Genomic DNA, 24877 nt, shown 5'->3' on the forward strand with positions numbered 1-24877 from the left:
ACATGTCAGTTCTAGTATAGTGTATTTGTCCAATGAATACCCGTCTATCATCTGCATTTCTTCTTGGTGTAGCAATTTTATTGGCCAGTAGTGTATTTAGAATTTCCGAAGTATTTTAAATCGCTTATATGTTTAACAATATACCTCCGATCGTCTTTTTTATTTTACACAGCCGTTATTGTTAGAGTCAAGTATATTATGTGAGGCCCAAAAATACTTGTCTTCTTCGAATGTCACCCGCGTAAGCTAAAAAGATGGAAGCCCCTGCGATACGCTGTCAAGTGGAATAATAAGCCGGATACACCTGTTTTAACCGGTAATGTTTCCAATGAACACTGATTGTCGTTTCTCGTAACGGCCAGCTGGGAAGTTCTTACAGCATTTGGTTGCATGGGCGGGCAGCTTGGCTGCCTGTGCTTGTGATGCAATGCCCGCCGAAGGTGAAGGCCATCTCAAGGGCGCCGCAAAATCACTCTCGTTGCTGGGATTCGGAGAGTCGAGCAGCGGCTGCTAAACCTGACCGCCCACCCCGCGGACGTGCGTGTGCGGAGGAGAAAACGGTGCGCGCCCCTGCGCGGGTACAGCGACGCGACCTGCAGCGAGTCGGCCGGCCGCGACTGTACCTCGCGCTGCGTCGCCGTGCGCGGGGCGCGGCGTGCGGGGTCCAGAGCTGGCTGCCGGCTGCTGCGCCGTGCCGACTTGTTGCTCTCGCTGCAGCCGAGATGCTGCGCCGCGCTGCGCCTGCGCGTCCAGTCTGCGGACAGCTGCGCGCGCGACGCGAGGTGCCGCCTGAGCCACTGCCGCCGCGGTCGCTAGCTGCAGCCGAAGCCACGCCGCCGGTGAGTAGACGCTCCTTCTGGAATCGTTCTACAGGTACAGCTGCCGGCCGGTCTCTGCCGGGTTACCCGTTTACCGTTACCCGCCGCGTCCTAGCCGCACCGACCTCGCGCGCCACTTACGCGATGCCGTAACACACAGCTGCGGGTCTTCTGCGGTTAATACGCCCTTAATGCCACCTTTCGGGTACTGCGGTTAGCGGGTCACCCGGTACTTGCCTCAGCTCATGCAGCACCTTTCATGTCGAATTAATGGTCCTGATGGAACTTCAAGCCAATCTTCAAGCTTATCAGTTATCAAGGTTTTCTGGCGTCCGTCCCGGTAGTTGCGCGGCGAGTGCGGCATATTGCTGACCGAAGGTGCCCGGTTCGGTTCCCGCCCGGGTCGAAGATTTTCTCCGCTCGGAGGACTGGGTGTTGTGTTGTCCTTACATTCGTATATTCGTAACTGACAAGAAAATCTTCTCCAAAACGGTATCGTACCGTTTATCCGTTGCTGAAATGATTGAGTGGGCACGTCATAGCGATCAGTGGCGTGATCGGGTACTGGTTTAAACATATTCCATAGGTGTTATTACACCTGTATCTGAATAGTTTAGCTTGGTCGTCTCTAGGCATTATGTCCGTTACAACTTTTTGCGTGGTGTCGGTTGGTCGATTGTGCTTACACATGAGGCGCGCCGGAACAAAAACCGATAAATCCGCATTTGTTGTTAATACAGAACGTAACAAATAGTGATCTCTAAATGGCTCCACAAGCTATAAAAAGAAGAAACACCAAAAACCATTTGGTGTCGCGTTGTGCTGAAAATTATTTTGTGGCAGCGTGTGTTATTACTCCCGTATCTCGTCCCCTACAGCTCAAACACGCGTATACAGCAAAAGTGGATATATCGGGTTTTGTTCCGGCGCTCCTCATATTAGCAGCGGTGACATCGCTCACGGTTCATAACACGATATTTGCTACATGCAAGCCCTAAGTTGCACCTTACGATCACTATGTAGCAGTTTGTCTCCTATACTAATATACGATATACTGTACATCAGTGACTACCTAGATGATTCATCTTAATACTTATTGACTATAAATGCAATAGCCACAGTAATTTCCGAAACTGTTCCGGCAAACAAATTTAAATAAATAAAAGAAAGTTAATACAAGAAGTTTCTATCAATATTTATGTGTCATAAAAGGTCTTCATTACAAGTGATAAATCTGTTCAGCATCCAAACTTCGAAGATTTTGTGATTACTTTTTGTTAGCTGATAGATTAATCACACGTTTTTCTTCTCGGAAATGAATCCATATCTTACCTCAGTATTCTTCTATAAATATAGTTGTGTCACAGTCCGGTAATAAGAAAATTAGCAAAATACATGTAACTCTAGTGGAAAATATTTAATTTTTCAATGTGAAGAACCATTTTGCTGAAGTATAGACGTAAAAACACCTCAATATTACGGAGGAACTGTAAGTCCATTGCGTTATATCGCCTCTCTCTTCATCTAAAACACTCTTTTCTCCCGCTGAATTGTCTGTTGTTTGTCTAGTTCAAGTAATTGGCGGCAGTCCTCATCATATTCGTATAGCTGCGGCCCCGATTATCGCCTTTCCACAGCTCTGATGGCTTGGTGAAAATTCTCATCTTGTTCCTCACAGACATAATAAAATGTTTATGTTAAAAATGTGGCTCAATGTTCTTAAATCTCGAGGCTCATCAAACCGCCTAGGTCTTGTGTTCCACAAAAGTCAGATGATTTTTCGTATTTGTAATATTTGAAAGCTGCCTAAAGCCTAAAATCTAGATCGTATAATGAAGCATATCAAACAACCAAATGACGGTTATATCTTTCTGTACGGTCTTGAAATTTTCCAGCACCTTGGCTTAGGAGAAATATCGGATCATTCTGTTGCATAAGCACATAATAACAACCTCACTCATCATACCATAGTCTCCCTCTAACATTTTTTCCCCTCAAAGTTGGAATCGAAAATAATTTTTCGAAATTCAGTTCCAACAAATACGCTTCCTTTCAACTTCGTTTCTGATAGCTAAGAGGTATCTAAAACAACTTGGGTAAGGCTTGCACAAACTGTTTCGTTAGATCCAATGTAATATCTAGTGGTGGTATCACAAGGTTCTTATGGAAACAGGAAGAAAGCCAAAGAGCTTATCACAGTGTTACGGAATATACTGACCAGTGCAACTACCGCCACCGAAAGTTCAACTTCATCTTATTATTAATAGAAATGTGTTACGAAATGTATATGATAAAATCGTTGAAAATGCAATTTTAAACTTCGAGTTTTAATTGTAAGAAATGATGAGTGATACGCATTTCTTGTTGTCATATTCGGATTCAGTAAACTGAAAACGATAAGAATAGCCCCATTTAATTATACAGAAGTTTTTTCGTGGTTGATTTATGTAACTAGGTTGAAGCTGTCCTTATACATTGTATTTCCATCTTTGGTACTATTTGCTGTGATTCCTACCTTACGTTACCCAGTTTAGGAGAAAAAAGTGGCCTTAGGCACTATGATAAGCCGTCAGAAGTCATACATTTTTTTATTAATTGTTTATTTAGCCTGGCCGCAATATGGCCTTAAGGCATTCTCTTATTTCAGAATCTCAATTTATTTTCATACTTCTGTTTGAATAATGTAATATGACAAATTTTTTAACAATGTCAATCAACAACACAAATAATAACAGGGAATAATAAGACAAATAATAGACATTAATAATAACAATAGTAATAATAATAATAATAAAGGGTGGAATTTTTAGAAGAAGAAAAAACCCAGAGATTCCTCCATACGCTGCTTAACGAACCGGATGTGACACCTGTAATGAACAGAAGAAGAAGTGAGAAGCTGGAAAATATACTGAGAAGATAAGAAAGCACGATGCAGTGGTAGAAGGGGGTCCCTTGTCTGAGCTGGGTGGATGGAGTCAACAAAGGCCTGGAGATCTTGTGAGCACACTGTTAGTTGCGCACATTTGAAGCTGTGTTTAGTAACATCGGAAACAAAGGAATAATAAAGGAGGAGAAGACCGAAATATTACAGTCACAGGAGCTGGTAAGAAAAAACAGACTTTCATTTGAGGACCGTGTGACAAGGGGGAAGTAGTGTTGCGATTCTCCCAATGTAGAAAAGTATTGGTGTCCGAGAAATCTCAGCTTCTGACAAGGGAACCTCCCCATCGCACCCCCCTCAGATTTAGTTATAAGTTGGCACAGTGGATAGGCCTTGAAAAACTGAACACAGATCACTCGAGAAAACAGGAAGAAGTTGTGTGGAACTATGAAAAAAATAAGCAAAATTTGCAAACTGAGTAGTCAATGCAAAGATAGGCAACATCAGGGATGATTTGCACTGAGGAGCGCTGTGGTTCCGTGGTTAGCGTGAGCAGCTGCGGAACGAGAGATCCTTAGTTCAAGTCTTCCTTCGAGCCTAAAATTTTATTTTCAGACAATTATCAAAGTTCAGGCACTCACACATTATCAACTTAGCTTTCCAAAATTCCAGGACATGTTCAGATTTGCTTGGACATATGCAGGATTTGACGGTCTACACACGGAAAAATTTGAAAACGTTAAAAACATATGTTTTGACAGAGCACAGGGAAAAGTGTGCGACTGCGAAACTGTGGGATTCATTTGTTGCAGTTGATGTGACAAACTCTTATGTTTTCATCACTTTTTTGGGAGTAATTCTCACATCCACAAGAAAACCTAAATCGGGCAAGGTAGAAGAATCTTTTTACCCGTTCACCAAGTGTACAAGTTAGGTGGGTCGACAACATATTCCTGTCATGTGACGCACATGCCGTCACCAGTGTCGTATAGAATATATCAGACGTGTTTTCCTGTGGAGGAATCGGTTGACCTATGACCTTGCGATCAAATGATTTTGGTTCCCATTGGAGAGGCACGCCCTTTCGTCTACTAATCGCACGGTTTTGCGGTGCGGTCGCAGAACACAGACACTAAACTTATTACAGTGAACAGAGACGTCAATGAACGAATGGGCAGATCATAACTTTGCGAAAATAAAAAAAAAATTCACTTGAGGGGAGACTTGAACCAACGACCTTTCGTTCCACAACTGCTCACGCTAACCACGGCGCTCCTGAGTTCAGGTTATCCTTGATGTTGTATATCTTGCACATGGACTACTCAGTTTGTACATTTTGCTTATTTTTTCATAGTTCCACACAACTTCTTCCTATTTTCTCGATTGATCTGTGTTCAGTTTCTCAAGGCCTATCCACTGTGCCAACTTATAACTAAATCTGAGGGAGGTGCGATGGGGAGGTTCCCTTGTGAGCTAATCCACTTAGGCGTGCGGTACAAAACGCTGTTGGCGACTTATGCTATTAAGTCCGAATATGCGTAATACGGTAATGATTTACCAGCGCAATAAGAGGACAGAGAGCTCTAGAAGACTTCACGCATATAAGGAGATGCAAACATGTTTTTACCCGCATGCCTGCAACTTTGTACCGAAAACTAGTAGAACTTCACGCTCAAGAAAAAAACTCTTCCTACAAGTGCCAAGATTACAATATTAATCTGAATCGCACAATACACCATACGAATAAACAGTAACGAAACATCTTTGGGTAAGAACAAAAACCAGTGTTGGAAGATGATGGTTGACAGTTAATTATTAATTTAATTGTTGAAGCTATTTCTTATCCCTGTGTAGGAAGTAAAATTAATTCTTGCGAAATGCTTGGATCTCATTTGGTTTACAGTAGGTATTTCGCCACCAATAAGCCACCTGTCTCCCTTTCCTTCTAGAAAAAATATGAATCAGTTTAATCCTTCACGTTATTGAGTAGGCCTGAACTGTTAAATATGAATGTACAAGACTGTAGTTGTAATTTCTGACCTCCAGGTGTGCTTTCTTCATGTTTGTTTAACTATATAGAAAAATGAAGGTAAAAAGGGAGTGGTTAAAGGAGTGAAAAAAGTTTTCACAAGGAAAAAAATTGCCAATAAAGTTAAGTACAGTAACATCACTACCGCTGCTATTGTAAAACGCTTGGAAAAATATTTGTTTTTTGATCAAAAGGAAACAAATTTTTCAGATGAAACACTGTCAATACATAAAGTATACCGAAGCAGGCCACCACATAAATTTACGTTGAAGGTATAAATTAACTACAGCAAATATTGACGCACGCGTAACAGCTTAAAGTTAAAATTAGCAGCCATTTAGACTGACGGTATTTTCACAGACGCTCACAGAAGCTGGCACATAAACAACGAACATACCGGAGTAACCAAAAGAAAGACCAAAACATTTAATGTTTTACAGAAAACGGATTTACGAGACTAATTCGTGACGGATTGTATTGTTTTGAAGTGTTTCTGCACCAGTGATTCTCAATCTCTTTGAAACCACTATCCCTGAGTGCAGTCAGGTATTAGCTAGTAACCCCCCCCCCCTTTCCCCGTTCCCCAAATCCCTCCATTCACCTCACCATTATTAACATTAACGCCTAACTAAATTTTGGAATGAAAAAGAACTTTCTTTGAACATCTTTATTTTTAAAATGGCGGAAGGTAAACGAATTACATTTTTTGTAAGTGCTTTATTAAACCTTGAACTAATGAATCAATCATAAATTGGTGCTGCTTACTTCTAACAGCCTTTTTTATACAATGATGAAGCAATTCTCAGTGCTTCACGAGTGCTACCTACAACTGCTTCTCAAAAAAAAAAAAAAAAAAAAAGAAAGCGAAGTATCCACACTGAGAAAACGAATTTTTAAAAGAATATATTTCCTCTGCACCACTTCTATCCCTAGTGACACTTGCTTAACCCTCGCCGTTCATCCCATTTAAAATCAACCAAATTAAATGTGTGTACTACTTGTTTGCAAATCACCTGATTGCTGGATTCCTTACTTCATAAATGGTAGAAATTGGAAGACTTCAGGCTGACAACATTTTCTGCATGATCGCTGCAACTAATAATAATAATAATAATAATAGGAATAATAAACACTACAAAGGCCCTACAGCAGTGTAGTAGTCATTACATTTTGTGTTTTGCTGTCAATTAGTGCATTTATTGATCAAAAAATGTTCAAATGTGTGTGAAATCTTATGGGACATAACTGCTAAGGTCATCAGCCCCTAAGCTTACACACTACTTAACCTAAGTTATCCTAAGTACAAACACACACACACCCATGCCCGAGGGCGGACTCTAACTTCCGCCGGGACCAGCCGCACAGTCTTGCATATATTTTTGCGAAGTGAATAATAAAGCATATTGTTGGTGTACTGTGGGACCTACCTACAACTAGGAGAAGGCATTCTCATGGGATATTAAAGCATCTGTGATGTACTTTACTATCATAAATGCACGGAACAGAGTAGGCGTGTAGTGGGTGGACTATATGAGGAAGATCATACAACTTTTCACACATTCGTTTCGCAAGCTGTAACTTCCACTACATTGTGTCATAAGTCAGTGCTAGTACTTGGAAAAAAAATGTGAATGTTATGGAAACTGAAAGTAGAGGAAGGAGAAAGAAAAGGAGCTAACGTTATCACGTGCATCGGAACTTTATGCGGAATCAGTGGCGACTAGTGAAAATGTTTGCTGGACTAGGATTCGAACACGGAATCTGCTGCTTGTTAGACACTTGTCTTAACCACTATACCAACCGGACGTAGTGTTTATCGCACATTCGCGGGCTGTCTCGGCACACTCCCTGGCCGCCTCAGCCCCCCCCCCCCCCTTGCGTCCTATCGGCAGTCATCGTCCACGTCCTCCACGCTCGGTAATTTTAGATTCCCGTAGGAGGTCGAACGTAAATGCGCATCTGCAGTGAAGGTTGTGAACTGTTTGCCCATCGAGGCGAGTCAATAATATGAATGTGTGGTACCTGTTCTTTTGGACATTTGTAACTTATGGAATCAGTATTACTGTCTTACGAAATATCGATGATAGTAATGACATTTTAAAAATAATCTAGTTTCGTGACCAAAACTTCCTTTTGCTTTTGCCCTTCCGAAAATTTCTTGGGAACCACTGTAGTAGGCTAACTGATGATACTGGGTTTACCACATTTTGAAATATACCGGAACACCTCTGCAGTTGTCAAAGGCAGTAATAATAGGGAGGTGAGCGAGGTATGCGTAGCTTGTTCTTTTGCTCAAGAGCTTCTCGAGAGTGTTGGGTCTCAGTGGTTAAGAGACTGGGCTCACACTCGGAATGGACGCGTTTCGGATTCTCGTTCGAGCACTTCGTAGTGTTTTTCGTGTTCCCCTATTTAAGGCGGAAGTTGGCATGGGTTTTCGAAAAGGTGATAGCCATTTCCTCGCCCCTTCCTCCTGCAACTGAGCCATTGTTCTGTGTCTAATAGCATCGACGTCGACAAGACTCAAAGCTCTACTCTTTTTCTAAATGTTCAGATGTGTGTGAATTCTTAAGGGACCAAACTGCTGAGCCTACACACTACTTAACGTAACTTAAACTAACCTACGCTAAGGACAATACACACACCCATGCCCGAGGGAGGACTCGAACCTCCGACGGGGGTAGCCACCCGGACACTCTTTTTCTAAAAGCACCACAGAGACATCAACAGTTACTGTTTCATACCCACTAAAGGGTGCCAACCGCGCCGTGTACCGTACGCATCCGCGTTTGTCCTAGGTGGACTCATCAAGCTGACGAAAATGCTTTTCACAAAGGGCGCACCAACAGCCTACCACGGGGTCACTGCCATTGGGTTACCACGGAGCTGCAGAGTCAACTGCTGCATTAGCCTTAAAGCTGCAATAATGAATGATCTCCTTCCTCTGTAAATTATCGGCGTAATTGTCCTGGATATTTTAAAAATGCAATTCAACCCTTCGTTCTTTCGTTTTCTTTCACCTTTGAACAAATGTCATGTCAGTCTTGCACGTAGTTGTCTTAAGGTTAATAATTCAAGTGAGCTGCACCATCCTCTTTTGGAAGCTGTAGAGCTGCTTCTTATCCTTACACGTATCTCCGCCATTTCATGTACACTACTGGCCATTAAAATTGCTACACCGAGAAGAAATGCAGATGATAAACGGGTATTCATTGGACAAATATATTATACTAGAACTGACATGTGATTACATTTTCACGCAGTTTGGGTGCACAGATCCTGAGAAATCAGTACCCAGAACAACCACGTCTGGCCGTAATAACAGCCTTGATACGCCTGGGCATTGAGTCAAACAGAGCTTGGATGGCGTGTTCAGGTACAGTTGCCCATGCAGCTTCAACAAGATACCACAGTTCATCAAGAGTAGTGACTGGCGTATTGTGACCAGCCAGTTGCTCCGCCACCATCGACCAGACGTTTTCAGTTGGTGAGAGATCTGGAGAATGTGCTGGCCAGGGCAACAGTCGAACATTTTCTGTATCCAGAAAGGCCCGTACAGGACCTGCAACATGCGATCGTGCATTATCCTGCTGAAATGTAGGGTTTCGCAGGGATCGAATGAGGGGTAGAGCCACGGGTCGTAACACATCTGAAATGTAACGTCCACTGTTCAAAGTGCCGTCAATGAGAACAAGAGGTGACCGAGACGTGTAACCAATGGCACACCCCATACCATCACGCCGGGTGATACGCCAGTATGGCGATGACGAATACACGCTTCCAATGTGCGTTCACCGCGATGTCGCCAAACACGGATGCGACCATGATGATGCCGTAAACAGAACCTGGATTAATCCGAAGAAGTGACGTTTTGCCATTGGTGCACCCAGGTTCGTCGTTGAGTACACCATCGCCGGCGTTCCTGTCTGTGATGCAGCGTCAAGGGTAATCGCAGCCATGGTCTCCGAGCTGATAGTCCATGCTGCCTGCAAACGTCGTCGAACTGTTCGTGCAGATGGTTGTTGTCTCGCAAACGTCCCCATCTGTTGACTCAGGGATCGAGACGTGGCTGCACGATCCGTTACAGCCATGCGGATAAGATGCCTGTCATCGCGATTGCTAGTGATACGAGGCCATTGGGAGCCAGCACGGCGTTCCGTAGTACCCTCCTGAACCCACCGATTCCATATTCTGCTAACAGTCATTGGATCTCGACCAACGGGAGCAGCAATGTCGCGACACTATAAACCGCAATCGCGATAGGCTACAATCCGACATTTATCAAAGTCGGAAATGTGATGGTACGCATTTCTCCTCCTTACACGAAGCATCACAACAACGTTTCACCAGGCAACGCCGGTCAATTGCTGTTTGTGTATGAGAAATCGGTTGGAAACTTTCCTCATGTCAGCACGTTGTAGGTGTCGCCACCGGCGCCAACCTTATGTGAATGCTCTGAAAAGCTAATCATTTTCATATCACAGCATCGTCTTGCTGTCGGTTAAATTTCGCGTCTGTAGCACGTCATCTTCGTGGTGTAGCAATTTTAATGGCCAGCAGTGTACTATCTTCAGTGCGTTTATGTCTGATATTTCATTGTAAGTAAATTAAAACTGTTTGTCGGACTGGGATTCGAATTTTCACGGACAAGTGCACTACCAACTGAGCGCCGGCCTCTGTGGAAGAGCGGTTCTACGAGCTTCAGTCCGGAACCGCGTTGCTGCTACGGTCGGAGGTTCGAATCCTTCCTCGGGCATGGAAGTGCGTGATGTCTTTAGGTTAGTTAGGTTTAACTTGTCTAGGGGACTGATGACTTCAGATGTAAAGTCCCGTAGTGTTCAGAGCCATTTGAACCATTTTTGAACCAACTGAGCAACTGAAGCACGACTCACGACCCACCCTCATAGTTTTGCATCCGCCGTTACACTTTCTCCTAGCTCCCAGAGAAGTCCTGAATTCTCAGGTTTGAATCCCAGCCCGGCTCATAGTAAAAGTGGGAGGTGTGATTTCAGTGTTATCCACAACTGAAGCGTTGGAGTTGTTGAGTGTAAGTACTCGATGATAATCGACGCACGGGAAAATCAGTATCGAATGTAGTTGGATTTCCCAAATACACTGATGGAAAATATCGCAACAGAGAAAGGAAAGTAGAGTGTTGAAATTCTGGGAATAAATTTGTCTACGTGACATAGGCAGATCACAGGTCAATGTAATCACTAAATAAGCTAATATAAATGTGAAACGCTGGTGCATGAACGATCGGTGTAACCGCCAGAACGTTGAATGCAAACAAGCAAACGTGCATGTTTTGTGCTTTACAGGTGCCAAATGTCAGTTTGTGGGATGGAGATCCATGGTTGCTGGTCATTATTAACGCCGGTTGTGGATGACGCTAGAGTTCGATTATGCCCCATATGTGTTCGATTGGAGACAGGTGTGATGATCGAGCAGGCCAAGGCAACATGTCGACAGTCTGTAGCGCATGTTGATTTACAACAGCGGTATGTAAGCGAGCGGTATCCTATTGGAAAATACCCGCTGGAATACTTTTCATGAATTACAGCACAACACCTCGAATCACGAGACTGACATCCAAATTTTCAAAAATGGTTCAAACGGCTCTGAGCACTATGGGACTTCACATCTATGGTCATCAGTCCCCTAGAACTCAGAACTACTTAAACCTAACTAACCTAAGGACATCACACAACACCCAGTCATCACGAGGCAGAGAAAATCCCTGACCCCGCTGGGAATCTAACATGGGAACCCGGGCGTGGGAATCCAAATTTTCAGTTAGGGTGGGTGGGATAACCACGAAAGTGCTCCGCGGAAATCGTACCCTAGACCATAACTCCAGATATAGGTGCAGTGTGCCTGGCACGCAGATATGTTGGTTGCAGGTCATCAACTGGGCTCCTTCTAACCAACACACGGTCATCACTGGCTCCGAGGTAGAACCAGCTTTCATCAGAAAACACAACAGACTTACACCCTGCCCTCCAATGAGCTCTCTCTTGACTCTACATCTACATCTACATTTATACTCCGCAAGCCACCCAACGGTGTGTGGCGGAGGGCACTTTACGTGCCACTGTCATTGCCTCCCTTTCCTGTTCCAGTCGCGTATGGTTCGCGGGATGAACGACTGCCGGAAAGGCTCCGTGCGCGCTTGAATCTCCCTAATTTTACATTCGTGATCTCCTCGGGATGTATAAGTAGGGGGAAGCAATATATTCGATACCTCATCCAGAAACGCACTCTCTCGAAACCTGGACAGCAAGCTACACCGCGATGCAGAGCGCCTCTCTTGCCGAGTCTGCCGCTTGAGTTTGCTAAACATCTTCGTAATGCTATCACGCTTACTACATAACCCTGTGACAAAACGGGCCGCTCTTCTTTGGATCTTCTCTATCTCCTCTCTCAACCCGACCTGGTACGGATCCCACACTGATGAGCAATACTCAAGTATAGGTCGAACGAGTGTTTTGTAAGCCACCTCCTTTGTCGATGGACTACATTTTCTAAGGACTCTCCCAATGAATCTCAACCTGGCACCCGCCTTACCAGCGATTGATTTTATATGATCACTCCACTTCAAATCGTTCCGTACGCATACTCCCAGAAATTTTACAGAAGTAACTGCTGCCAGTGCTACTGAAATCGCAAATGGCGGTGGTTTAGGGTGAATGGAATGCGCGCTACAGGGCGTTTGGCACGGAGATGTTATTGAATTAACCTGTTTGTAACACTTCGTTGTGTCACTGTGGTATCAACTGCTGCTCAAATTGCTCCTGCAGATGCAGTACGATGCGCGAGAGCCACGCGCCGAACACGATGGTCTTCCCTCTCGATAGAGCCACGTGGCAGCCAGAGGTATGGTTTTCCTGCGGCCGTACATTCTCATGAGCACCGCTACCAGCAGTCATGTACAGTGGCCATGCTCCTGTCAAATCTTTCTGCAGTATCACAGAAGCAACATCCAGCTTCTAGTAGCCTTATTAACCGACCTCGTTCAAATTAAGTGAGGTGTTAATAATGGCATGCTTGTCGTCTTAAAGGCATTCCTGATTAACATCAACTCACCACGTCCAATCTCAAAGGTGACTAACGCTGACGACCGTTACAGCGTGTATTTAAAGCAAACCTGATTTGCACCCTCATACTGGCAGTACCAGCGCCACTCTTATGCAACTGGTGCAAAATTTGAATAGGCATCCTCTTTCACATGTAGAAACATGCATACCAACTGTCGCTTATATCGCACAACTCCTTCTTGGTGTTACGATTTTTTTTCCTGTTGGTGTATATAAACAACTGCAGTGTTCTCGTTGATAAAATTACCACTTAATTTTTTAACGCTGATGGCGATTCTTTTCAGAAATAAATGGACGTCATCATCGCGTTTTCCTTCAGCCAGTGTATTCAGTACGGTTTCTCTCTCGGCACACCGGGAATTCACCACTTTCAAGATTTTGTCAGTTAGACGTGTCCTCTTGTTGCTAGCTGGTCTGAACGACGTGATATCGTCCACGTTTCCTGAAAAAATATCTTCATTAGAAGAAGTTGGTGAAGTCTGGCACACCTGTGTGTTACTTGCTTCACCATCATGATGTGGACACTGCGCTTCATGACCCTCTATGATGGACATACTTCCCCGCAATAAATTACAATAATAATTAAACGTAAATAATAAAAAGTTAATAACGTAAAAAACTGGGTAAACAGACAAATTGAATAGTAACCTACTCTCGCCTGTGGTCCTCTTTGTTTAAAAATGTTAGCATTTCAGACAGTGCCCATTTATTCCCTTTACTGGAAGCAAAACTTGCAGTACTTCTTCCTTTTCTCTGCCTTTTTAAAAATAATAGTTTTTAATATTATACCTGTCTTATTTTTATTTCGTTTTTAGGTTTATGGCAACAGGAGAAACATTCACATCTCTGGCGTTTGTATTCAGAGTATCACCTTTTTATATTTGCAAAATCACCTAAGTTGTACTGCTAGTTCTACGTAAGAAATTACTGCTGATCATTTTGCCACTGACCTCATCTGACCTGCTACAGTCAAACTGTAAGAAATATGAAGAAAATGGCACTTTCCTCACTGTGTTGGTGCCAGCGACGAAAAACATGTGCGATTTTTTTCTTCTCCGCAGTCGGGCTCAGTGTATTAAAATTTATTGCAAACATTTTTGCTGTACCGTCCTCCATCTACAAACAGTTTTTTTTCTGCGGCCTTCTTTGTACGGAACATTTTAAAAAAGTAATATCGAGAAATTATTTGCAAGTGGTAAGAGATTTCCTCCATCCACTAAACTGCCGAATTCGGACACAGTAGTTGCACTTGTTTTTGTAGGCGACGAGGCATTTCGATTACATCAAAATATGATGAAACCGTTCTCTTGTCTCGCTCTGTGAAGTTAAATATTTCGCATATTTTATTCGCCTTTCAGTCTAAAGTCAGTAAAGGCAGATAATTTGGTAACGTTGCTTGCTATTTACACAATTATCTTACAGACGCGTTCTCAGAGAAAAATAATGAGCTTTATTTTGAACTAAACAGAAATGAGCTACTACCTACTTATGCCAATATCAGAGAATGGCGGTTATGCTCATGCTGGTGGACTTTCTGCGCGACATTTATTTAAGAATACTTCAACAGCCGTGCACCCTTGTAAAGTAATCACATTAACTGAACTCAGTGCGCTTCGAACTTCCTAAAGTTACTGAATATTTTTTAAATATGTACGCATATTCTTATAAATTAAACTTGTGTAATTATACATCAATATGTACGGCAGTGCTAAAATCAAACTAATTATTGTTTATTGTAATATGCATTGTTAGCCTGAAAATAAACTAACAAAACCTATGAGCAAACTGAAAATACAGTATTATTCTTACTTTTCTCTCCACACTTTCGCTATTTCTGTACAACATGCAGCTAGAATAACACTTTACATGATAGTAGAAACTCAGAGATTTCGTGATAAAATGAAATGCGTATGTAAGTGTTAAAACAGTGATAGTGAGTAAAAGGAAGTGTTTTAGTACGTCTAATACAACATGAAGAAGACAAAAGCATCAAAACTGTGAGTAAAAAGCTAAAAATGCGATATGATACAGCAATTTGCTACCTGAAATGAAAGAGAAATAGTAAAACAGAAACGTTATGTTGTTTACAGATGACAAGCTGTCATGATACATGTAAAACTGGCGGCACAAAATAACTAATAATGTTTTGTGACGTGAATCTAACTGTAGTACAGTCTTATTTTCCAAATTAGTATTGTAGACCTAATTTTCAACTCAGTATAGTACACATAACATTTCAAGATGAGCTGCATAATATGTATCATAACTTTTGCATATTAACGTAATGTTAACATTTAATTATCACTACTTTTTATGTTTCTAAACGAAAAACTTCGTATGTTTATAAACAAAATAAAAAAGCAGTAAGACAACTTATGAAAGTATTGAAAGATGTTCGGCTGAAACGGAAAGAAGCAAACTGCTTTCTGCATAAAGCGGAAACTGTCTCAAACTATACTCCTTCCTACTACGCCAATGACATCAGCTATTCTTTACCATTTAATAACCGATCGCCCAAAAGTATATTGCGCTCTTTCTCGATGTTTTCATCTGCTGTTACATTTGTGAGGTTGACTTCATGAGCACCATTTTCAAGAGAAGTACAGCCAAGTTTGAATTCAGTCGTCGATTTCTGTAGAAAGAGTAGGGAATAATTCCGTACAAACATTCTACAGCTTCCATCGTCAATAAGTAGTCCGAAACACAGGACCTTACGACAAGGAAGTATTCTAGTTTATCTACTTGAAAGAAACACATGCAACTCTACTACTTAAGAAAGCTGTACAAACAAGATGATTCCGCAAACCAGGTTGGCGTTTGATTTATGTTATTGTCCAACACGTACCAACATACCAAAAACTAATATTAATTAGCGTCGACGCCCGGTCGAGAAATTTCGCTTTGCCCTCGTATATCATGCAGACCAATCAACTGCCACAGGTGTTAAGCAATTGAGATTGGAATGTTAGTGTACAATGCGCCTCCGACATTGAACTGCAAGCGGCGCCAGAATCTTCGGCGTGGTGACTTGCATATTTCAGCAAAGTGATCGCCTCACACCAGGACGCATTTGTCTGCTATAGCTTACAGCGAGCACAGCACCACGCAGGAAGAAAACTTGTACGAGATTTACTAAAACTCGATGAGTGAGAGTGGAAAAATGACATTGAAACGTGAACGTGAGTGACTGCGACGAAATGTTGCTCAAAATTCTTGTAATTGCCTTTAATACATTAGTGTTAGTGGAGGCTACGGTGGTACCTTTGCCTCAAAACGAACTGTCGCTAACAAGGAATGTGGCGCAGCGGTTAAGAGGACGTGGTTCAAATCCCCGTCCAGATATGCAGATTTAGATTTACCGTCATTAAAGTCCTCAAGGCAAAAGGGTCGTTTGGAAGAGCGTAGCCGATTACCTTCGAGATGTGTCTAAAAGGTAAGAACATTAAGGAAAATAGAGCATATTCTGGACAGGATGTCAGAAGGGTTGCTGAACACGATTAGGCACATTCACAATTAATTTGACAAACAGCTGTGTTCAAACGTGTAAAGGGCATGACATTGACTTGACATTATCTCCACGAGATGCCTGAAATGCTCTTGGAATGTGTGCCCATAAATTTAGAGGATGCATGGTCGAATCTTTGTCGATCCACAGAAGTTTTTCATTCTTCTTGTAACCTAACCTTCACCAGTCTGTGAATGAAAATTCGACAGAAATGACACGTAGTTTGGATTGCACGTAAAAATGGATTTCCCTTTTTACCCAGTACGATTACTGGGATGTATTAGGAACAAAAATTATCGACGTGGCATACAATTGAAAGTCTTGCACTAGACAGTTGAGACTAATGGCACTCACTTCCATCATAGTGAACAGATAGTTGGTAGAGTCCTTAGTTGCTGTTGACGGACGCCCCCCCCCCCCCTTTCCCCCATCGCCAGCACCTCAATTTCCTACTCAGGGCTGAACAGGCTTGCACAGGGTAGACCAGATTGGAGAGTTACATCAAATAAGTCTGCAGACTGAGGACCATTATAACAAAATCACTTCTATAAAAGATTATCGATCTTTAGCTACTCATCTAGGTGCCGAAACGTGCTAGGATCCACACGTCGGATTCAAAAGGCGCTAAATATTCGTTTGCAACGCCTTTTTGCCACCTGCAATCCCAGCATTTTGGGACTGATGACCATAGATGTTAAGTCCCATAGTGCTCAGAGCCATTTGAACCTTTGATTGCATTTTGACGCCATGTTCTTGTATTGTCCTTGTATTGATGCAGCGGATATCTTCCACATGAAGCAAGAAACACTCAAGAGACGTCCCTAGTGTCCAAACATAGTGTCCGCAATGTGCTAGGCAGCTCAACGCCCTCAGGTGGAGCAGGAACGTGGTCTCCCAGCTGTGACAAGTTCGTTGCAAGCCACTACGCGGTGTCCCAGATGTGCGGCAGTACGAATCTGAGCTTTAGCGACACTTCGTGCGGAAACGCCTGGTGCTATGCCAGAGAGGCATTACCTGGGATAGGAAAGAGTGCAGGACAATTACGTTTGTAAGAAGATTAAAAGAAAAGATGCGCGAAGTTACAGACCCTTATCCTGAACTATAGGATGAGGCAGAGGAGATAACCACAGACCTCAAGACGAATGTAATAAAGACAGTACAAAAGAAAGCAGGTGTCAAAGGGGTGAGTATTATCAAACCATCAGTTTAACAAGTAATGATTGCAAAATACTGATATGAATTAAATATAAAAGAATGGAAAACTGATAGAAGCCAGAAGAGAATCAGTTCGTGCTCCAGAGAAATGTACACTACTGGCCATTAAAATTGCTACACAAAGATGACGAGCTACAGAAGCGAAATTTAACCGACAGGAAGAAGATGCTGTGATAGGCAAATGATTAGCTTTTCAGAGCATTCACACAAGGTTGGCGCCGGTGGCGACACCTACAACGTGCTGACATGAGAAAAGTTTCCAGCCGATTTCGCATACACAAACAGCAGTTGACCGGCGTTGCCTCGTTGTGATGCCTCGTGTAAGGAGGAGAAATGCGTACAATCACGTTTCCAACTTTGATAAAGGTCGGATTGTAGCCTATCGCGATTGCGGTTTATCGTATCGCGACATTGCTGCCCGCGTTGGTCGAGATCCAATGACTGTTAGCAGAATATGGAATCTGTGAGTTCAAGAGGGTAATACGGAACGCCGTGCTGGACCCCAACGGCCTCGTATCACTAGCAGTCGAGATGACAGGCATCTTATCCGCATGGCTGTAACGGGTCGTGCAGGCACGTCTCGATCCCTGAGTCAACAGATAGGGACGTTTGCAAGACAACAACCATCTGCACGAACAGATCGACGACGTTTGCAGCAGCATGGACTATCAGCTCGGAGACCATGACTGCGGTTACCCTTGACGCTGCATCACAGACAGGAGCGCCTGCGATGGTGTACTCAACGACGAACCTGGGTGCACCAATGGCAAAACGTCACTTCTTCGGATTAATCCAGGTTCTGTTTACAGCATCATGATGGTCGCATCCGTGTTTGGCGACATCGCGGTGAACGAACATTGGAAGCGTGTATTCGTCATCGCCATACTGGCGCATCACTCGGCGTGATGGTATGGGGTGCCATTAGTTACACGTCTCAGTCACCTCTTGTTCGCATTGACGGCACTTTGAACAGTGGACGTTACATTTCAGATGTGTTACGACCCGTGGCTCTACCCTTCATTCAATCCTTGCGAAACCCTACATTTCAGCAGGATAATGCACGATCGCATGTTGCAGGTCCTGTACGGGCCTTTCTTGATACAGAGAATGTTAGACTGCTGCCCTGGCCAGCACATTCTCCAGATCTCTCACCGACTGAAAACGTCTGGTCAATGGTGGCCGAGCAACTGGCTCGTCACAATACGCCAGTCACTACTCTTGATGAACTGTGGTATTGTGTTGAAGCTGCATGGGCAGCTGTACCTGAACACGCCATCCAAGCTCTGTTTGACTCAATGCCCAGGAGTATCAAGGCCGTTATTACGGCCAGAGGTGATTGTTCTGGGTACTGATTTCTCAGGATCTATGCATCCAAATTGCGTGAAAATGTAATCACATGTCAGTTCTAGTATAATATATTTGTCCAATGAATACCCGTTTATCATCTGCATTTCTTCTTGGTGTAGCAATTTTAATGTGCAGTAGTGTAGAAACACGCAGAACAACACAGATTCGACGACTGATTCTGGAAGTATATTGAAGAAAAGTAAATCTTTGACAATGTTGTGTAAAAGAGTACGTGGTTTGGGGATGGGGAGCCGGCCGCGGTGGTCTAGCGGTTCTAGGCGCGCAATCCGGAACCGCGCGACTGCTACGGTCGCAGGTTCGAATCCTGCCTCGGGCATGGATGTGTGTGATGTTCTTAGGTTAGTTAGGTTTAAGTAGTTCTAAGTTCTAGGGGACTGATGACCACAGATTGTTAAGTCCCATAGTGCTCAGAGCCATTTGGGGATGGGGAGAGGAACTTCTGACACCAATGTTAATGTATGAAATGGCAGGGAAGGATGAAGAAGGATGTTAAATATGCCTCGTGGCGGCAGTGTGCAGGATGTCGAGCGGTCAGGATTTGATAGTGGGCTTCCAGGGCTGTCATTAAATGACAAAACAGGAAATTAAGTACAATAAAGAGGATATATTTCAATATACGGAGTACAAAGGGCGCGCCTAGGGTGGGAAGTAGCAGGTCGGTCTAGGCCAGGTCAGTAGCAGGCCAGTCTAGGAGGTCGAACAATTAATTGAAATGGGCAACTGAAGAGGAAGCGGTTCATGTTAAGTTACGTTCTTCCGTTGGTGGCCGGTCGTGGAAAGCAGAGCCAGAGGCTCTGACTTCCAAGAAAACGTCTGTCCTGCTCGAAGTCTGGATTACAACAGAGAGAAACAAGTGTGTTCTGCACCGCAGGACACTCTGGCGTCCACACATGTGATCGGTATCCCTCGCACGCTATTGGCTAAAACCAATGGCATGAATTCGCTACCAGATTCAGCAGAGGGTTCGTGGCGTCTCCTGGTAGCAGTTTTAACTAGACAGAACTGCCTCGGTTTTGAAAGACAAGCGACTTGTGTCACGTAGACACGGCGTGAAATACTCTGGGAGAAAAATTGTAAAGATTCCATTGGGCCTTTGAAATAATTTTCTTAAACCAATTCCCTAAAATATTTCTTGACTGGCTGCCATCCTGTACAGTTGAATCTAATACACTGTTTTTAAACCGGACGTTACAGAAGAATGTTGAAGATTAGATGGATTGATCGGCTAAGCAGTGAAAAAGTACTGAATCTAGTCGGGAAGAGAACATCTGTGTGGCACAACTTAACTAAGTGAAGGGAATAGGATGACTAGGATGATAGGATAAATCCTGAGGCATGACGGAATAAATAATTTGATAGTGGAGGGAAGTGTCGGATTTAAAATTGTAGAACGAAGTCCAAGGTTCTAATTACGTAAGCAGGTTGAAATAGATATGCCTTGCAATAGTTATGCAGAGGCTTGTACAGGATATACCAACGTGAAGAGCCGCATCAAACTAGTATTCAGACTAACAACAACATGTCGAAGGAAGATTTGTTGTGGTATGTTGTAGCTTATTGTGAACTCTAACGTAACAACATTGTTCGAAGGGAAGGTGCTCCTTCTGATAATGAATACTGGTTCACGAAACGCCACTCACTAAAATACACGTATAGCATGCTGTTTTCACACGCACCAACGGACAAATAGTAAATGTAAGCGAATGAACAATTACATTCTGTCTTCCTATGCATCCGATACATGTTCAAAATTATGCGCCAGCGTCTACTGTTACAAAAATCAGAACACAGGAAATATCGTCTCTAAGTTGGGTTTGACTTGAAGACTTTTTGACTCACAGATTCCAGTGTCTCCTATAGGACGGTGAAATTTCAACAGAAGCGAAAGTGTCACGGATGTCCCCAAAGGAAGCGCGGCGGAACCGCTAACGGTCCGAAATTCACATAAGGGATTTGCGAGACAGGGAATATCAAATTGCTGGCTGATCACATTCTTGTCTACGTAGTATTGTCCCCCGAAGACTAATGAAACACAGGCCCATTTAGAGACTTTGATTTGGCCCTTCTTGGGTAAAAATAAAGATGAGGTAATTTTGATATTTGCATTAAAAAAAGAGGAAACCCAATTGTATCTAAACATCAGGATCGGTTCGAGAACTTTTTCTCACACAAGCGCCATATCATTTAACGCCATCTCCCCCCTTCCCTTCCTTCTATATTAGATGTCATTCCATGGTCTCTTGGTAAAATCTTTAAAAAGAAATCTAAATCTGATGAGCGTGAATTTCTTTGTTTTCGCTATTTATTATGACACACGCTGTGTACGAATTTCGCATTAAGCTGTCTCTGGCACACCTCTCATTTCGGCATCCCAAGCGGCCGCTTATGTCCCATGAGCCTTAAACCGGTGCTGCTGAATATAGTTGTAGTGATGCACTCCAGGAACTTGATTCAGTTTTTAAAAAGCTGGACATAATACTACGAAGTGACACGGAAAACACTACTTCATCGAATCGGTAGCAGAAACAGCTAATGAAACAGATTTGTTGAGAAGATTACAGTGTGTCAGCTATGAACTCCAGTCGCAGCATCTTGATCAAGTCGACCTGATGGAGGATGTCGAAGGAATATGAAGGCACGGTGCTAGAATCGTGCAAATATATACGAACCACACAAAAAGTACCGTAGATAATCAAGGAATTTGAGACTGAGGAGTACAAAGATGACATTGTTTCCACGATTCCTTGCTTCATATACAGAATGCAAGAAACTTGACTTCTTTTCCTTTTTCTCACTTACTGATCATTTTAATAATAACTTAATACATATCAGGAAAAGATTACATACAGTCAGTTTCTCATTGTTCAGTACACGAATGGAACAGTAGAGGTAAGAGGCTAACATCGGTAGTAAGTATTCTCCACTACGTTCTGAACAGCGACCTGCATAAGGTTTCTCAAAATCTCGTACGATCCGTCGTTTCCGAAAAAAATCGCCTATAAAGTACGCTATATGGCATCATATCTAATCTCTCGTGAAACTATTTTTGAAGAATAAAATAATCCATACGGGATATGTCCGAGGAAATGGTTTCGACTACACATTAAGCGTTCTGAATAACTTTCTTAAGGAATTTTATGGGGCGTCGAGTTAGTGATTTGAAAGATTTCATTCCGGGATACAATCTGAAGGAAAGTTCTTTGAGCGGAAGTGGAGGTAAGTTTTAGCTGTGGGAGGAATCGAAAGAAGAAATTTTTATTAATATCCGATATTAATTTTTGGGTTTTTTTATATAAATAACGTAATTCACCTGATAAAAAATTCCAAGATACCAATATTCGTCAAAATAGTCATGTTTATTTCGGATTTTGTCCGCCATTTTGAATCTTAGAGATTACGTATCCAGTTCGTTATCAGAAAGGACAAAAACGCCATTATTCCAACTGCGAATCACATTGATCGTGGTTTTGAATTTTGGCCATGTTACCGCAATTCAGTCAGCTGTGCGCTTGTGGTGCAGTAGCCGTGTTGGAAAGTTGCTGCGAAAGTAAAGATAGCTTAATCATAGACTTACGCGAAGTGAACCCTTGTTAACAAATAAAAGCTGAACGAAATCACCTGGACATAAAGAAAGCAATCTGAATTTTATTTACAATTCATTGAGCAATGAATTCTAAAAATAAAACCGTGCTAACCGATATGAGCAAATCTCATAAGAAGTCTAGGTCTTACTAAAAACAGTAAGGGGATCAAAATCAACTATTCACCCGCTCAGTGACTGTGCTCGCACCGAAAGATGTCAAGCAGAAGGTCGAAATACTGTTTTCCGTCCACCGGTAATGTCTCACGATGGAAGATCATCATATTACGCCTTCTCTCTGTAATCGTCGGACGAATGACGTAACGGCAGATTTTGAGATAAGTGATTTCGGAATAGAAAATCAATTAAAATCACTGAACGGTAGAAAGGTATTTGAATCCCGTGAGAGATTTGTGCGGTGTTACGCAGATTATGCGAGAAAAATTACTCACCTTCTAGCAGTAGTTTATCATAGGTTTCTCCTGGCAATTGGGCAAAAAAAAAAAAAAAAAAAAAAGCACAGGTCATTCCCGCTTCCGAGAAGGATCGTCGGACAGACATTTTGTAAAATTTTGCACTCTCCTTTACCTATGAATCATGAATCAACTAAGTGTCGGCCAGATTTGTGACTGGATTTAGGACTTCCTTGAAAATAAAACTCAACATATCACGCTTGGCAGATACTGGGTGACAATTATTGAACAATATGAAATAAAATCGTCAAAACGTCTGAACGGTTTGCGTTAGGACTTTCGAACTGCACCTTGGGCGTGATGGGAATTAGTATGCGCCTATTGGTTTTTGTTTAGCAGGGAAGCCCACTTTCATTTGGATGTGTTCGTCAATAAACGAAATTGGCGCGTTTGGGGGACTGAGAATGCGCATTTCGCGATAGAGAAGTCTCTTCACCCTCAACGGGTGACTGTGTGGTGTGCAATATCCAGTCACGAAATAATCGGTGTGATATTCCTTGATGGCACGGTGACTGCCGAACGGTACGTGAAGGGTTTGGAAGATGATTTCATCAGCATTAGCTAAAGTGACCCTGATTTCGACAAGATGTGGTTCATGCAAGATGAAGCTCGACTCCATCGAAGCAGTAAAGTGTTTGATGTCCTGGGGGACCACATTCTGGCTCTGGGGTACCCAGAGACCACTGGCATGGGCCTCGATTTGCTGCCATATTCTCCGGATCTGAACACATGCAACTCTTTTTTGTTGGGCCATAGAAAAGACGAGGTGTACAGCAATAAACCCAAAATCATTGCTGAGCTGAAAACAACCATTCAGGAGGTTATCGACAGTATCGATGTGTAATCTCCCCCTCGATTATCGTCCTTAATGACAGTGAAAAATTAAACCGCGTGTACCTAATGGAAATTTGGGAAAAAGCAATCGTCACCGAAGTTAATCTGACGGTAAAGAGGGAAAGAGTTACATCTAAATGAAAGGAAAAATGCAAATTAAACTGGTGGAAATTAATTTTGAAAAGCGGTAAAGTTAATAAAGAAAGTAAATGTGCGGCCGTTACGTTAACAAGTAACTAGCGGTAATTAGATATTTGAGGTTTGGGGGAAATTACGGTCGCCAGTCCTAAGGACAATTACTATAGTAACTGAAAAAGAAAGGTTATTACACATATAATTAGCACTAGAAGCGTGGCAACTGAAGGTTGACACGTGTAGTGTGAAAACTGAAAGTTTGTCAGAAGTAATAAATTTCGCTACACTCTGACTTAATTTAGCAAAAGAATTAATAAAACCGGAAAATTGAAAGTTAATTTAGTGACTGAAATTAATAGTGAGCTTTGTTTCTGAAGCACATCGAAATTCAGTAAAATACGGTTAGTCTTGGGCTACCTCAACAATCATTTCAAAAGCTACTTGAATCTACGCAATTTAGAAATAAGAGATTTAACTTTGAACTTGAATTAAATGATTCTGAACAATTAACAATAGTAAAATTTAGTACGTACCAAGCTGAGCTGCAGTCACAGGTAAGCTAAAATACGGTAACAAAACTCGCACTCTTAATTTGTGCTTGTGTAATCTAAATATTGTAGCCAGCTATGAATACCTTAACTGAACTTTGAAATTAAAGCAGTGAAATCGAATGATGCTGACGTTTGAATTTCAACGACACTCGGGTTCATTCCGGAAAAGGAAGGGACCCTGCTTGGTAATGCAATTGGGACAATGAGCAACAAAGGTTCATGCTACGTTGCTGTAATTTAGTTATGAAAATGGAACAGTTTGAAAAGCTGAGGTCTGCCATACAGTTCTAAAACTTTACGTGCTTCCAGTCTTCCTTGTTGGTTGATTGAAGGTTTGAAGCCGTCGATCGAGGAGGTGGCGACAGTCACTCATTGTCGGCCGTCGCTGTTGCAG

At 42.6% G+C, this 24877-nt stretch overlaps 1 protein-coding gene across 1 annotated transcript in view; it reads left to right on the forward strand.

Moving 5' to 3' along the window:
* Window positions 1–757: 757 nt before the first annotated feature.
* LOC126253078 (prion-like-(Q/N-rich) domain-bearing protein 25) overlaps window positions 758–24877 on the forward strand; it is a 208684-nt gene continuing 184564 nt past the window's right edge. The window contains exon 1 of the mRNA XM_049954176.1: window positions 758–839. The gene's annotated coding sequence lies outside the window, so the exon portion shown is untranslated. The remainder of the gene's footprint in view (window positions 840–24877) is intronic.

The sequence above is a fragment of the Schistocerca nitens genome, chromosome 1, assembly GCF_023898315.1.
Source record: "Schistocerca nitens isolate TAMUIC-IGC-003100 chromosome 1, iqSchNite1.1, whole genome shotgun sequence".
In the NCBI taxonomy this organism is placed as follows: domain Eukaryota; kingdom Metazoa; phylum Arthropoda; class Insecta; order Orthoptera; family Acrididae; genus Schistocerca; species Schistocerca nitens.